The sequence below is a fragment of the Lissotriton vulgaris genome, chromosome 1_1 (assembly GCF_964263255.1).
Source record: "Lissotriton vulgaris chromosome 1_1, aLisVul1.2, whole genome shotgun sequence".
Classification (NCBI taxonomy): Eukaryota; Metazoa; Chordata; class Amphibia; order Caudata; family Salamandridae; genus Lissotriton; species Lissotriton vulgaris.
The window spans coordinates 412,025,077-412,039,530 of NC_141685.1; positions in this window are offsets into that span (position 1 = coordinate 412,025,077).

Below are 14,454 nucleotides of genomic sequence, written 5' to 3' on the forward strand. Positions count from 1 at the left end.
TTGCCTACCCAAAGGACGCTGGTTGGTATATAGGCCTAACCTGGGGGAAGAATCTGCAGCCAATGCCAACTGCTGATATGACTGACTAGAGAAAAGCCCATATGACCTAGGCAAAGGCCTTCTCTACATAACCACCCTACTGTCAGTGGTTTTAGCGATATCAAACACATCCACAGCAGTATTTATATGGCTGGTATTGTTTCTGCCAGGGGGCAAAGCTGTGTTGTTGTGGAGAGACAATATACTTGGCCAGACAGGGGTAATCCAGCAGCAGGAACCTCAGTGAATATATTTTTGCATCAGAGTTGATCAGGATGGTTGGTAGGGTCTCCTCGTATTAGAAGGCTTATCCTTCTTAAAAGAAATAGGATATTAGTAGCCTTCCAGGAATCTAGAGCATCACCCCCACCATATATGTAACACCAGAATCATGAATAGGGTAAGAGTGCTTTAGTGAATGACTCATGAAACTCAGGGACTTAATCGCAAATTCAAGTTCTTGCATATTAAAATCCCCCTCCAATATTTGCTTTGCTAGTGCCCCAAACAAGGCAAATTTGTATATATTCATTGATCAGAAGTTGAACAATGGGAGCAATATGATCATCCAGATCTTTCTAAAAGTTGGTGAATTGCCTATCTATAGCTTGTGGGTCAGAATGCAAGATGCCAACTTTATCCTTAACACACTTAATAGCATTCCTATGCCTCTTTTCTGCGATCCGGTAAGCTAACACCCATCCAACATTTTCCCCATATTATTATTGCAGAGCCTCATTATTGTGATACTCTGCTGTCACCTTTTCCTGGACACTTCTATCAAGTTGTAGTTAGTAGTATCAATGGAGTAGTTGATAATTCAATTGAAGTCACCCGGCAGTAACACATCCCCTGACAAACCAACAACTGGAAAAAAGCCCATCTACCTCTAGAATCTGAGGTGGCTTTGAGAACAGTACAGTCCAAGTAGCTGGAATATAGCGACCCCACAAATAGATGCTGTTTAACTATTGCTTATGACAGTATTATACCCCAGCTGCTTCAGGAGAGATTGGTCTTTGTGAGCAACATGTATCTCAATTAGACATTCTATATGAGGTTTATAGACAACGATTTTCTCCTTAACCCATTCAGTGCTTCAGAGGTTGGTTAATCCAGCTACATCATAAACACAATACCTTAACTTGAGTCAGGTAACATAATCACCACCAACAATAATTTCTGCAAAATTCAAATAATGCTCAAAAGTAACACACAATCAAAAGGAAAACTGTGAACACTGCAGCTTATTGTGTCAACACACCCAAGTGAAGTGACACAACCAAGCAACAACCACAGAATACCCTCCCACCCCCAGCTGTTGGAAAGAAATCATCCCACTCTTTAGGCCTGTCAGATTACCTTAACAGCCCAAGGCGATCTGACTATCGTGGTGGTGCCTTTCCGTGGTGACCGGGCAGACCACTAACATCAACAAGAAAAGGGTTGCCCCTCAGCTGCCTTGCACATATTTTCTCCCTTTTTACCTGAGAGGGCCATTCCACTGAGGGGCAACTCTTTTCTTGTTGATGTTAGGAGTCACTGGTGGTTCTGTCTCACTCGCCAAAGCTGTTCATGATTAAGGTGTAGCACAAAACGAAACGCGTCAGACGGGAAAAAGGGAAACAATATGTCCAAGGCAGCTGCTTTCATGCAAGAAGCACATACCCACCTGTGACGGCCCTTCCACTGAGGGGAAACTCTTTCCAAATATATATATATATATATAGCTATCCTGTTCCGTCAATGGCCGGCGGAACCCAACAGGTCTGGACCTCCGAAAGCCCCTCTCAATGCAGCGAATATCCAACAAAGAAAAATCACTCCTCAATTATTATTATTACATTTCTTATATAGCGCCAGAATCGACCCCCGAAGGGGTATCTCCGCGCTTGCCTTGGGAACCCGTCCTGGTTTTTCCCTGTGAGATAGCCCATACAGGGCATCCCCAAGGTGAAAGCCAGGCATCCCGCCGCGGGGGGGGCGTTGTGGAGATTAAGCAAGCTTAATGCCCAGAGTTGCAGAGTGTGAACCCATGATTAGGTCAGGCACCGAAGCGAGAATTATCAAGTCCGTGGACATTTGAGCTCAACACCCTGCCGCGTCGGGAATCGAACCCTGGTCCCGGGTCTGACCTCTGCTTCAGGGTCTGCCTGCTCTAACCAGTGAGCCACACTTCTCCATCGTCATCCTGCAATTCAAGTGAGTTGCAGGATGACGATTTATTCAATTTAAAGACAACGCGTTTCACTCCACTAGGGAGCTTGTTCACATAACACGCTCAGAAACTTAGGAATATTTATAGTAACAATAAAGGTGGGACAATACAAAAAAGTGTGCACGCCCTCTCTGCATTCATGATAAAAATAGTGAAAAGACTAACTTAAATGCAAGTGCAAAAATAAACAACAGACTGATATTTACAAAGAAAGTTAGCAATTCATCAATAGAAAATATAATCAACTTGAGACATGTTTTGAAATTCATCAATAGGTAATGCAGTCAAATTGACACATGGTCTTTTAAATACATTTTTGGATATGAAAGAACCCAAGATAACTTTCAAAAAATAACGACAAAGTGCCATAGAATAGAAAGAATCAAGAGTATTCACAGTGATTGATTGAAAAACACATTCCAAATGTTGCGACATAATGCCCGTTTCAAAATTCATGAATAATTACATTTTAGTAATAATGATAAAATACATACTGTCTGCACAAAGAAAAATAACCTGAAAGGAGCTGTGGTGACAAATTGTGTATAAAAAGAGCACAACAATTAAGGTTTCAACCCAAAACATATAAAGTAAGAAAAAATATGAAAAAGACACACAGCAAAAATGACAAGTTAATGACAGTCTTACTCCATACTATATACATATATATATATATCCACATCCGAAGTGGGCTTAATCCCAAGCCACTTCCACGGCAGGGGTAGCCACCCCCATATATCTAAAGCAAACACCAATGCATGCTTCCTCTTATCAAAGGCGACAAAAACACTGGAGCTGCGCCCTCTATTCCAAGTGTGTTTTATTAGTCAACACTACGTCCTGTTGACTAATAAATCACACTTGGAATATAGGCCGCGGCTCCAGTGTTTTTGTCGCCTTTTACAAGAGGAAGCACACATTGGTGTTTGTTTTGGATATATATAGTAGTTGAGTAGTAGAGAGTAAGTAGTAGAGAGTAGTGGAGAATATTCCAAAGTTTGGCACAGCACCACTTGCACAATGAGTCCAATCAAATCATATCACTTGGAGTCCTTATTGAAGCGCTGAATCTTGGTGAATATTCAAATGCTTTTATTTTCCTTAAGTTTATGTACCACAGCCAGCCAAAACGTTTCGTTCTGTACAACAGAAATTCTTCAGGGCGTTCTTATTTCCTTCAAGTTATGTCAGTATCCTGTTGTCATATAACTAGATATTTCTTCCAAATGTTAGACGAGACGTAAGTACATTCTTATTCAAAGTGACTAGGTATCAATTTTACCCACACAATTCGGGCAGACTTGAGTAATTTATAGCATCCTCAAAGTCAGTCTTTCAAAAATTCCAAAGTATAGGACATGATAATCCAAAATCCAAATGTTTCTCAAGAAAAGTCATTTTCAATCGTTCGGGCAGATATGACCCAGGGACCCCCAGTATGCAAGGGAAATTAGTCCCCCCTCTGCAAACGCAACAGTGGGCTGCAATGCAGAGAGGTGTAAAAAGGGGCATAGCCTCATTACACCTCTGCAATGCAGTCCCCTGGCGCATACTGGAGGTTCCAGGTGGGCTAGTTGGCCCCCAGGGGCCCCCAGTATGCAAGGGGAATTAGTTCCCCCTCTTCAAACATGCACGGGGGCTGCGTTGCAGAGAGGTGTAAAAAGGGTCGTGGCTTCATTACACCTCTCTGAAATGCAGTCCCCTGGCGCATACTGGAGATTCCTGGTGGGCTTTCAGGTCTTATATAGTTAGGAATTATCATTAAAAAAACCTTCGAAATTCACTGAAAAACCATAGGTTTCACACCAGTTATAGTTAGGAATTAGCATTTAAAAAACCTATGAAATTCAATGAAAAAACCATAGGTTTCACACCAGTTATAGTTAGGAATTAGCATTTAAAAAAACCTATTAAATTCACTGAAAAAAACATAGGTTTCACACCAGTTATAGTTAGCTGGAAATTTTACTGACATAAAACCATTGAAATTCCCACTTTATAGTTAGTTGGACTCACTATAACTTGCGCGCCTGCAATTCACTGCTGATGACGTCACATATTACATCACTCATGCGTCACTGATGACACCATCCAGTGAATGTGTGTCTTTCTGAAAAAAAAATATGTTTTGTATATGTATATGTAAAGGTCGATGGAAGAATAAATGTTTAAATAAGTGTCTAAATGGATGGTTTTTTTTTTAAATTGATTGGTTAACTGGCTTATTAAGTGTATCATAGTGAATACATATATTAGCGAGTAATGTTTAAATATTTAAGTATATGTATCAGTGTTTCACTTTGTGTATAAGTGGCTGCATCGGTTGGTGAGTAGCTACATGTGTGTGTATATGGGTTATTAGATGTTTTTTTAGTATCAGTATGAGTGTCTGTATAGTTTGGTGGGGGTATTACTTAGCATATAGATGCATCAATGACTGACTCACTGTTCATATTTTTTTTTAAGACAGCATATGTGCAGGACTGTATGGGTGGATGAGTGTGTATATGTGTGTGTTAGTGAGTGAATGACTGTCTCACTAGTGTCTTTATCAGTAACAACAAATGTTTTAATCTAGTATATGTGAGTATTGATGTATATAAGTGAGTATATGTGAGATTGTAAGAGTTCCTGTTTAAATAAGTATGTGTTTCTATAAGTGATTGTTTAAGAGAGTAAGTAAGTGTAAGTTTCCTTAGAAGTAAGGTGGTAGTGTGTGTATAGTTGTATATGCAAATAAATGGATGTTCAATAGTTTATTTGCATGTGTGAGTATGTGTGTGAGAAACTTTTGGATGACTGTCGGTGTGTAACAGGATGTATAGGTGTATCACTACATATGATGATTGAGTATATGTATGAGTGACTATATAGAACTGTTGGTGAATGAGAGAATGTGTATATAGATGGTGGAATTACTGAATTGGTTGTTGTAACAGGTATGGATATGTCCATTTTTTTGAAAATGTTATTTTCTATTTTCAAATATGTGTTTTAAGGGTTACATTACACTGAAAGGAGGTCTGTAACTCTGTCACAAGGATGGTGTCATCAGTGATGTCATGAGTGATGTCTCTGACCATGTCATGAGTGATGTAATATGTGACGTCATCAGGAGTGCATTGCAGGCGCGCAAGTTATAGTGAGTCCAACTAACTATAACATGGGAATTTCAATGGTTTTATGTCAGTAAAATTTCCAGCTAACTATAACTGGTGTGAAACCTATGGTTTTTTCAGTGAATTTAATAGGTTTTTTAAATGCTAATTCCTAACTATAACTGGTGTGAAACCTATGGTTTTTTCAGTGAATATATATATATATATATATATATATTCACAAAATAAACCATAGGTTTCAGTTAGAAATTAGCATTCAAAAAACCTTAGAAATCTACTGAAAGACCCATAGGTTTCAGGGACGTTATAGTTAGAAATTAACATTTAAAAAAACCTTCGAAATTCACAGAGAACACTGTGGGTTTCAGGAACGTTAGTTAGTTGGACATTTCACTCGTACAAAACAAGAGAAATTCAGCCGTTATAGTTAGTAGAGCTAACTATAACTCGTGCCCCCGCAATGTACTGCTGATGACATCACATATTACATCACTCATGACATGGAGAAAAAAGTGGAGTCGCGCACCCATTCTCTATCTATCTCGATGGGTCCGCGGATTCAAATTGCCATATTGGTGAAGTTGTGAAGGATGCGTTTTTCAGTCAGCACACTCCGCTTACACTTACAGGGAAGGAACGACAATGCTACATGTCTCAGGTCTTCCCTGTAGTGATCTGCTGATCACAGGTCTAGTTGTCGGCATGCCACAGCCTCTCCCTCACGGCTGATTTACACCCACACCACACCCATGCAGCACAGGCATCACAGGACATATCACCCTGCCAATAAAAAGGGCCGGGCGCATGTGCTGGAGGCCATTTCCATTCTCTCCCATGACTTGAAGTACACAGAGTTGGTGGCAGCCAAGGCACTTTGCCCGTCATGGGCCTCCTGCCACACGGCGATGACTTGAGTTCCACTGAGTTAGTGACATCAGAGCTGAGCAGATGTGCAGCCTGCGATAATGCGTAGGCCTCGATATACCATCCTGGCAATCAAGACCCAATTTGAAGTGTGAGCTCAGCTGGACAGCATCTACGCCACACAGAGATGACTCTTCGGCACAGTGCAGCAGGATGAGCTACAGCCTGTGCCTCGGAATCCAGTGACGGCTTAGAAGGTTGCTCCGGCACATGGTGGTCCCTCTTGGAGACACACGTAGTGGCGGCAGGTGAGGAGTGAGGTCTTGGTACGCAGGGTCGGGCAGTCATCGCTGGGTGGTAGGGCTAGGATGCTTGCGAAAGATGTACACAGCCTGAGAAGTTTGTAACGACATTAGTGTACAGGCCCGGGTGGTCCAGTTTTGCCTGGACATTGTCAGAATGCATGTGGTTTCTGTTGCGGTGATTGTGTACAGGGTCAGCAGCGGGCACAAGTAGTACACGTGTGCAGTCAATTGCCCCCAACACATGCAGGAAGCCTGCTATGGCAGGGTTACCTTGCTTGGTATCCAGCCGCTCCTGCGCAGTGTGCGTGAAGTGAAGATGCAGGTGTATCAAGCTGAAACAAACCGTGATACTTACAGGAATGATAAATCCTGCATAATGAGACAGTAACAGAAGTACGTGTGGTTGTAACGTACCTTTTCTTTCCAACGAAGGTTATGACCACAAGAACTTCTGTTACGGTCAGTTTGTGCAAGCTTGATTATACCAGTAAGCATTCCGATTTGTCCAAGTGCAATACATTGTACCATATTACGTTTGTGACCATACTAACGCTTGACCATTCTCACCAGGTTTCTGAATGTGGAGTATGGGGATTTCCAGGACAATCTGCAGGTATTTGGATCCACAAGTTGCCCTTTTGATATTCCCAGTTGGGAATTTCACTCGTTGTTTGATGTTTTATGTTGTTAATTTATGTTTTTGTAATGAAGTTCTGTTTTTTCACTACCGTTGACTACTGAACTTTATGACCTGGTGCACCCTCATCTCAGTGACTACAATCTTGGATCTGGAGCACAGAGGTGTCAAGCAACGGCTGTGGTTGTGCAGGAATACAACAAGTTGGGATGAGCGGGTGGTGCGGATACAGGGACCCTACGTTGCTTTTGTGGACATGCATCCAAGACGTGTGAGGAAGTTTAATAGGGCTGGCTGTGGAACTCCTCCGACTCTGGCAGTTGTTCGTTAGAAGGTACCAGAGGGCAACAGGTGCAGCCCAGCCAGCAGCTTTGTCTGCGGAAGGATGTTAATTGTCCGCTGTGTTGGTACTGTCAGCCTGTGGGCAATGTGGCAGGGTGGACTAACTTGAGAATGGGGCAACAATTCTTTTGCCACTTTTGCTGCGCTAAAGTGCTGATAACTCGGCGATAAGTCCCAGCTGTTGGGTTATAGGGTGACTTTAAAATGAGCCCTTGTGTTTATTAGGACTTTGTGGTAGCTACATGCGAATCACAAGAAAAAAGAAGAAAAAAACAAAAAAGGTGGGCAGGAGATACACACCCTGACCCCCTAGGCCTGCTCAGGGGATCCCACAAAAACCCCCAGGGCCACAAAATGATTACTATTTTTTGTATTAAAAAGCTGCTGAGTGCACGAATTCGGACGGAAAAAAATAACCGATGGGGCGTATTCTCAAGGACTTATCGCTGAGTTATCTGCAATGTAGCGCAGCAAAAGTGGCATAAGAATTATCATCCCATTCTCAACCTGGTGAAAACTGCTGATAGCGGCAGTTTTCCAGCGATAGCTTCCACAAAAAACATTGCCACGAATGAGAGTGACAACTAAGGGAAAGGGTAGTATTTTTGGATACTGAAATCTATGTACACAATGATGAATTGCAAACTACCTTACATCGAAAGGAGACATCCACAAACGCCACCTTACATGCTGGGAGTTTTCACAACACAGGACACATTAAAGATAAAATCAAAATCACAAACTAAAGAACAACCAACTAAAGAACCCGTAAGATTGATCATGGACTATTCTTGTGAATCAAAACAAATTGCTCAGGTACTGCGAAAAAATTGGAAACTATTACAACTTGACCCTACAGCAGGAAAGATAATGAGAAATCATCCAAATATCACTTTACTGAGAGCGTTGAAGATCAAGGACAAATTAGTCCATAGTCACCACCAAAGCCTTGGTAAATCAAAAGGAATACAATGGCTGAAAACAAAGGGTTTCAGAAAATGTCATAATTGTAAGGTGTGCCAGATCGCTAAGAATATGAATCAAGTGAAATTACCAAACAACAAAACATGGCAAATCAGGGATCTGATAACTTGCAAAAGCCAATTTGTGGTCTGTGTGATAGAGTGTCCCTGCTCCTTAAAATATATAGGGAGCACAATATGCAAACTCTAGAAGAGGATCTTAGAGCATGTACGTGTAACGGTCAATAAGGACCGCGGCAATGCAATAGCTAAACATAGGGAGATGGAACATGAAGGAGATTGGAAATCATTGACTTTTTATGCACTTGAAATGATACCTCTCAGTGATAGAGGGGGAAACAGGGAAAAGAAACTGAGGCATAGAGAGTCAAGAAAAAATTCTGAATTTCAGGACTTTTACTTCGTTTGTTCTGAACCAAAGTGAAGAATTATATGTTCATCTGTAATTCAATTTTGTGTTAAATGGAGAAATTCTTAAAGTTTTCTTTTGGTTTTTGAAGTTTCAAAAAGTATGGAAAGTATGAAAAAAATCATAAATTCACATAAGTGTAAAGCAAGAACACAAATAGAATACACCTCCGCCTTCCCACTCCCCCCTAAAGTTGCTTGATAATTTGTGTATTAAGTATAAATTACCCTACTTGAAGACATAAAAAGAGTCTCAAATACAAGGGATATCTGCAAATATACCGGAAATCTATCAAGCATAAGCCCACTGGAGGGCATGATTCCATTTTAATTATTTTGATTTATTCAAAATCTGTGGCAATATCATATTGGGTACAGAATAAAAAGCATGCCAAAATGAAAAAATTAAAAGAATTCAAACGTAAGAAGAGCATAAAAATTCTGCCAAACATCAGGGGTATATTACACAGATTTGAGGCAGGGTGTACTTTAAAGGCTTAAAACGGAAATAGCCACGATAGTTTAGGTAGTACCCGGCAAAATTGAACCTCGCAAATAGGACCTGGCTAATTAACTAACCAGAGTTCGAACATAAACAACTAGAGTTTAAATTGTTTCAAAAAAATTCCTGCATGTGTTTTTTAAGGAAAAGGCACGGTCTGAATAGAAATATCAAAAATTGAGCAACAACACATATAAAAAAAACAGGGGCTATACGAAAGCCAAACACAGAGGTATAAACAAACATAAATTATAATTACTAATAAAAATCACAATGGCACAGTAATAAAATAAAAAAGAAATCCCCTATTTAATAATTGACAAAGGAAAAGAAAAATACACGTTATACAACATGCTATATCTCCCACAATACAACTCACAAACAATGATCACTAGCATGTGTCACATGTCCTGGAAAACTTGTTTTTATTGGTTGAATTGAATGTAGTCATTTCTAACCGTGATCAAGCTATCGTTGATAACGAAACGTGTCGATAGCGAAACGTGTCGGTTGTCTCCTCAACCCTGATGTTACTTGAAAATTAAAAGCTTGGGGAAATCAAGAATCCTGCAGGTACACTTTTCATTTATCAACATGGATTTGTGTTTCATATATATATATATCTTTACACCTTCTCCAGTCGGAAAAGAAACGAGTCGCACAAAGACACGGTTCCAGTGCTTTATTCAAAAGCGGGTATTGTCCTTGTTTATTCCTAATGCATTTCGGCACATTTCCTCGGCCTTCTTCGGGGGATGATGTTTGGACAACGATGTTTTTCCGCCATTAGGTGCCAGGTGATTGCTGCTTCCTTTAACCTTTTAATTACTGCCCTCCAGAGGGCGTTTCCAATGTGTATGGAGATCGCAAGGGTTCCTGGTGCCTGTAGGCGCTTGCTGATGTCTCTTACATGGACCGCTTTGAAATACTTCCGTGCTCTCCCCGCATGCCACTTTGAAGCACAGTGGGGACTCTCGCCAGAATCCAGTTTCTGGTGGCAGCCAAAGCCCTGTAGCTTTTCTGCTCATCTCCCAAACGTCCTTGTTTCGGGCAGGAATGGCGCTCTACTTAGAGGTGCGTTACTCCGCAGCAGGACAAGCCGTGATTAACATCTTTACACCTTCTCCTGTCGGAAAAGAAACGAGTCGCACAAAGACACGGTTCCAGTGTTTTATTCAAAAGCGGGTATTGTCCTTGTTTATTCCCAATGCATTTCGGCACATTTCCTCGGCCTTCTTCGGGGGATGATGTTTGGACAACGATGTTTTTCCGCCATTAGGTGCCAGGTGATTGCTGCTTCCTTTAACCTTTTAATTACTGCCCTCCTGTGGGCGTTTCCAATGTGTATGGAGATCGCAGGGGTTCCTAGTGCCTGTAGGCGCTTGCTGATGTCTCTTACATGGACCGCTTTGAAATACTTCCGTGCTCTCCCCGCATGCCACTTTGAAGCACAGTGGGGACTCTCGCCAGATTCCAGTTTCTGGTGGCAGCCACTGCCCTGTAGCTTATTATATATATATTACCTACTGGCGGTAGGAAATCCACAACATTCTATTTAGAATAACATTGGTGCTGGTGGACAAATCTTCGCAAAATTCTCCAAGAAAATGAGCTGAGCTCGTCATGAGCAGCGAAGGGGTTAATCAAGTGAGGGCCGAGAAAAAAGGGGGTCCCAAAACGTGTTTTCCCCATGCAATTTTCCATAGGACCTTTAGCAAGGGCTACAGCCCGAACTCCTGAACGGAATTACACCAAATTTGGCAAAAATGTAGAGTTTGGTTCGCAGATTGTGCTTTTTGTTAAATGGTGTAAATCCGTTCAGTACTTCCTGAGAAAATCAAAAGTAAAATCATAGTGATATCTTGAGACGTAGTACCGAACTCTGTACTGTACTCCTTACTGTACTCTGTACCTTACCGAGCACGAGCTGCATGGTCATTGGCTGTCAATTGTCTGTCAACACTCCAAACCAGGAAATGTTGGCAGCCATCTTGTGCCTCGATAGAACCGAGGCACAAGAAAGCAGTGAAACAAACGTGCAAAACACGCCAAGGGGGCAGGGTAGAAACACCCTGATCCCCTAGGCCTGCTCAGGGGTCCCACAAGGACCCCCAAGGCGGCCCAAAAATTATTAATATTTTTTTAATTGCGCGGTAGGAAGTACCATACTCTGCACTGTACTCTGTACTGCACTCTGTACCTTCCCGACAGTATACTGGAGGTTCCCGGTGGGCTAGTTGGCCCCCAGGGACCTCCAGTATGCAAGGGGAATTAGTTTCCCCTCTGCAAACGCGCCTGGGGGCTGCGTTGCAGAGAGGTGTAAAAAGGGGCGTGGCCTCATTACACCTCTCTGCAATGCAGCCCCCTGGCGCATACTGGAGGTTCCTGATGGGCTAGTTGGCCCCTAGGAACCCCCAGTATGCAAGGGGAATTAGTTCCCCCTCTGCAAATGCGGCAGGGGGCTGCGTTGCAGACAGGTGTAAAAAGGGGAGTGGCCTCATTAGACCTTTCTGCAATGCAGCCCCCTGGCCCATACTGGAGGTTCCTGGTGAGCTAGTTGGCCCCCAGGGACCCCAGTATTCAAGGGGAATTAGTTCCCCCTCTGCAAACGCACCAGAGGGCTGAGATGCAGAGAGGTGTAAAAAGGGGCGGGGCCTCATTACACCTCTCTGCAAAGCAGCCCTCCTGGCACATACTGGAGGTTCCTGGTGGGCTAGTTGGCCCCCAGGGAGCTCCAGTATGCAAGGGGAATTAGTTCCCCCTCTGCAAACGCGCCAGGGGCTGTGTTGCAGAGAGGTGTAATGAGGCCATGCCCCTTGTTACACCTCTCTGCAACGCAGCCCCCTGGTGCATACTGGAGATTCCTGGTGGGCTAGTTGGCCCCCAGGGACCCCCAGTATGTAAGGGGACTTAATCCCCCAACTTAGAACACGCTACAGGGTGCGTTTGCACAGTGGTGATGGTAGGGGGCAGGGCTTGAGGTGATGTGAGTGCAAACATGCCCTGTGCAAAACAACAGTTGATGGACAGAATGCAGAACAATGTCATACATTCACCTCAGTACAGAGATATGGACCTAAATCCATTGTTTTTTTGCACTCTAACCACCCCAGTTCAGACATGGCCATATGCAAATCAGCCTTGACCCTGTGCCTCATGGGAACAGTCCAGCCCGAACGGCTAAGCCATGTCTTTCCTGGACTGGAATCAAGCATCCTAGGACCAGTTTCTGGAAATCAGCCGTCTTCAGCCAGGATAGCTTGACTCCAGTGGTGTGGAGAGCATGGGACTCACGTCTGAGCATACCCATCCCACTCGAGGTGACAAAATGCAAAACAACTGTTGAATGACAGAATGCAGAACAATGTCATACATTCACACCAGTACAGAGATCTGAGCCTAAATCCATCGTTTTTTTGCACTCCACACCACCCCAGTTCAGACATGGCCATATGCAAATCAGCCTTGACCCTGTGCCTCATGGGAACAGTCCAGCCCGAACGGCCAAGTCATGTCTTTCCTGGACTGGAATCAAGCATCCTAGGACCGGTTTCTGGCTATCAGCCATCTTCAGCCAGGATAGCTTGACTCCAGTGGTGTGGAGAGCATGGGACTCAAGTCTGAGTACACACATCCCACTCGGGGTGACAAAATGCAAAACAGTTGATGGACAGAATGCAGAACAATGTCATACATTCACCCCAGTACAGAGATCTGGGCCTAAATCCATAGTTTTTTGCACTCCACACCACCCCAGTTCAGACATTGCCATATGCAAATCAGCCTTGACCCTGTGCCTCATGGGAACAGTCCAGCCCGAACTGCCAAGCCATGTCTTTCCTGGACTGGAATCAAGCATCCTATGACCGGTTTCTGGCTATCAGCCGTCTTCAGCCAGGATAGCTTGACTCCAGTGGTGTGGAGAGCATGGGACTCATGTCTGAGCATACCCATCCAACTCGGGGTGACAAAATGCAAAGCAGCAGTTGATGGACAGAATGCAGAACAATGTCATACATTCACCTCAGTACAGAGATCTGGGCCTAAATCCATCGCTTTTTTGCACTCCACACCAAGCCAGTTCAGACATGGCCATATGCAAATCAGCCTTGACCCTGTGCCTCATGGGAACAGTCCAGCCCGAACTGCCAAGCCATGTCGTTCCTGGACTGGAATCAAGCATCCTAGGACCAATTTCTGGCTATCAGCCGTCTTCAGCCAAGATAGCTTGACTCCAGTGGCGTGGAGAGCATGGGACTCACGTCTGAGCATACCCATCCCACTCGAGGTGACAAAATGCAAAACAACAGTTGATGGACAGAATGCAGAACAATGTCATACATTCACCCCAGTACAGAGATCTGGGCCTAAATCCACTGTTCTTTTGCACTCCACACCACCCCAGTTCAGACATGGCCATATGCAAATCAGCCTTGACCCTGTGCCTCTTGGGAACAGTCCTGCCCGAACTGCCAAGCCATGTCTTTCCTGGACTGGAATCAAGCATCGTAGGACCGGTTTCTGGCTATCAGCCGTCTTCAGCCAGGATAGCTTGACTCCAGTGGTGTGGAGAGCATGGGATTCACGTCTGAGCATACCCATCCCACTCGGGGTGACAAAATGCAAAACAACAGTTGATGGACAGAACAGAACAATGTCATACATTCACCCCAGTACAGTGATCTGGGCCTAAAGCCATCGTGTTTTTGCACTCCACACCACCCCAGTTCAGACATGGCCATATGCAAATCAGCCTTGACCCTGTGCCTCATGGGAACAGTCCAGCCCGAACTGCCAAGCCATGTCTTTCCTGGACTGGAATCAAGCATCCTAGGACCAGTTTCTGGAAATCAGCCGTCTTCAGCCAGGATAGCTTGACTCCAGTGGTATGGAGAGCATGGGACTCACGTCTGAGCATACCCATCCCACTCGGGGTGACAAAATGCAAAACAACAGTTGATGGACAGAATGCAGAACAATATCATACATTCACCCCAGTACAGAGATCTGGGACTAAATCCATCATTTTTTTGCACT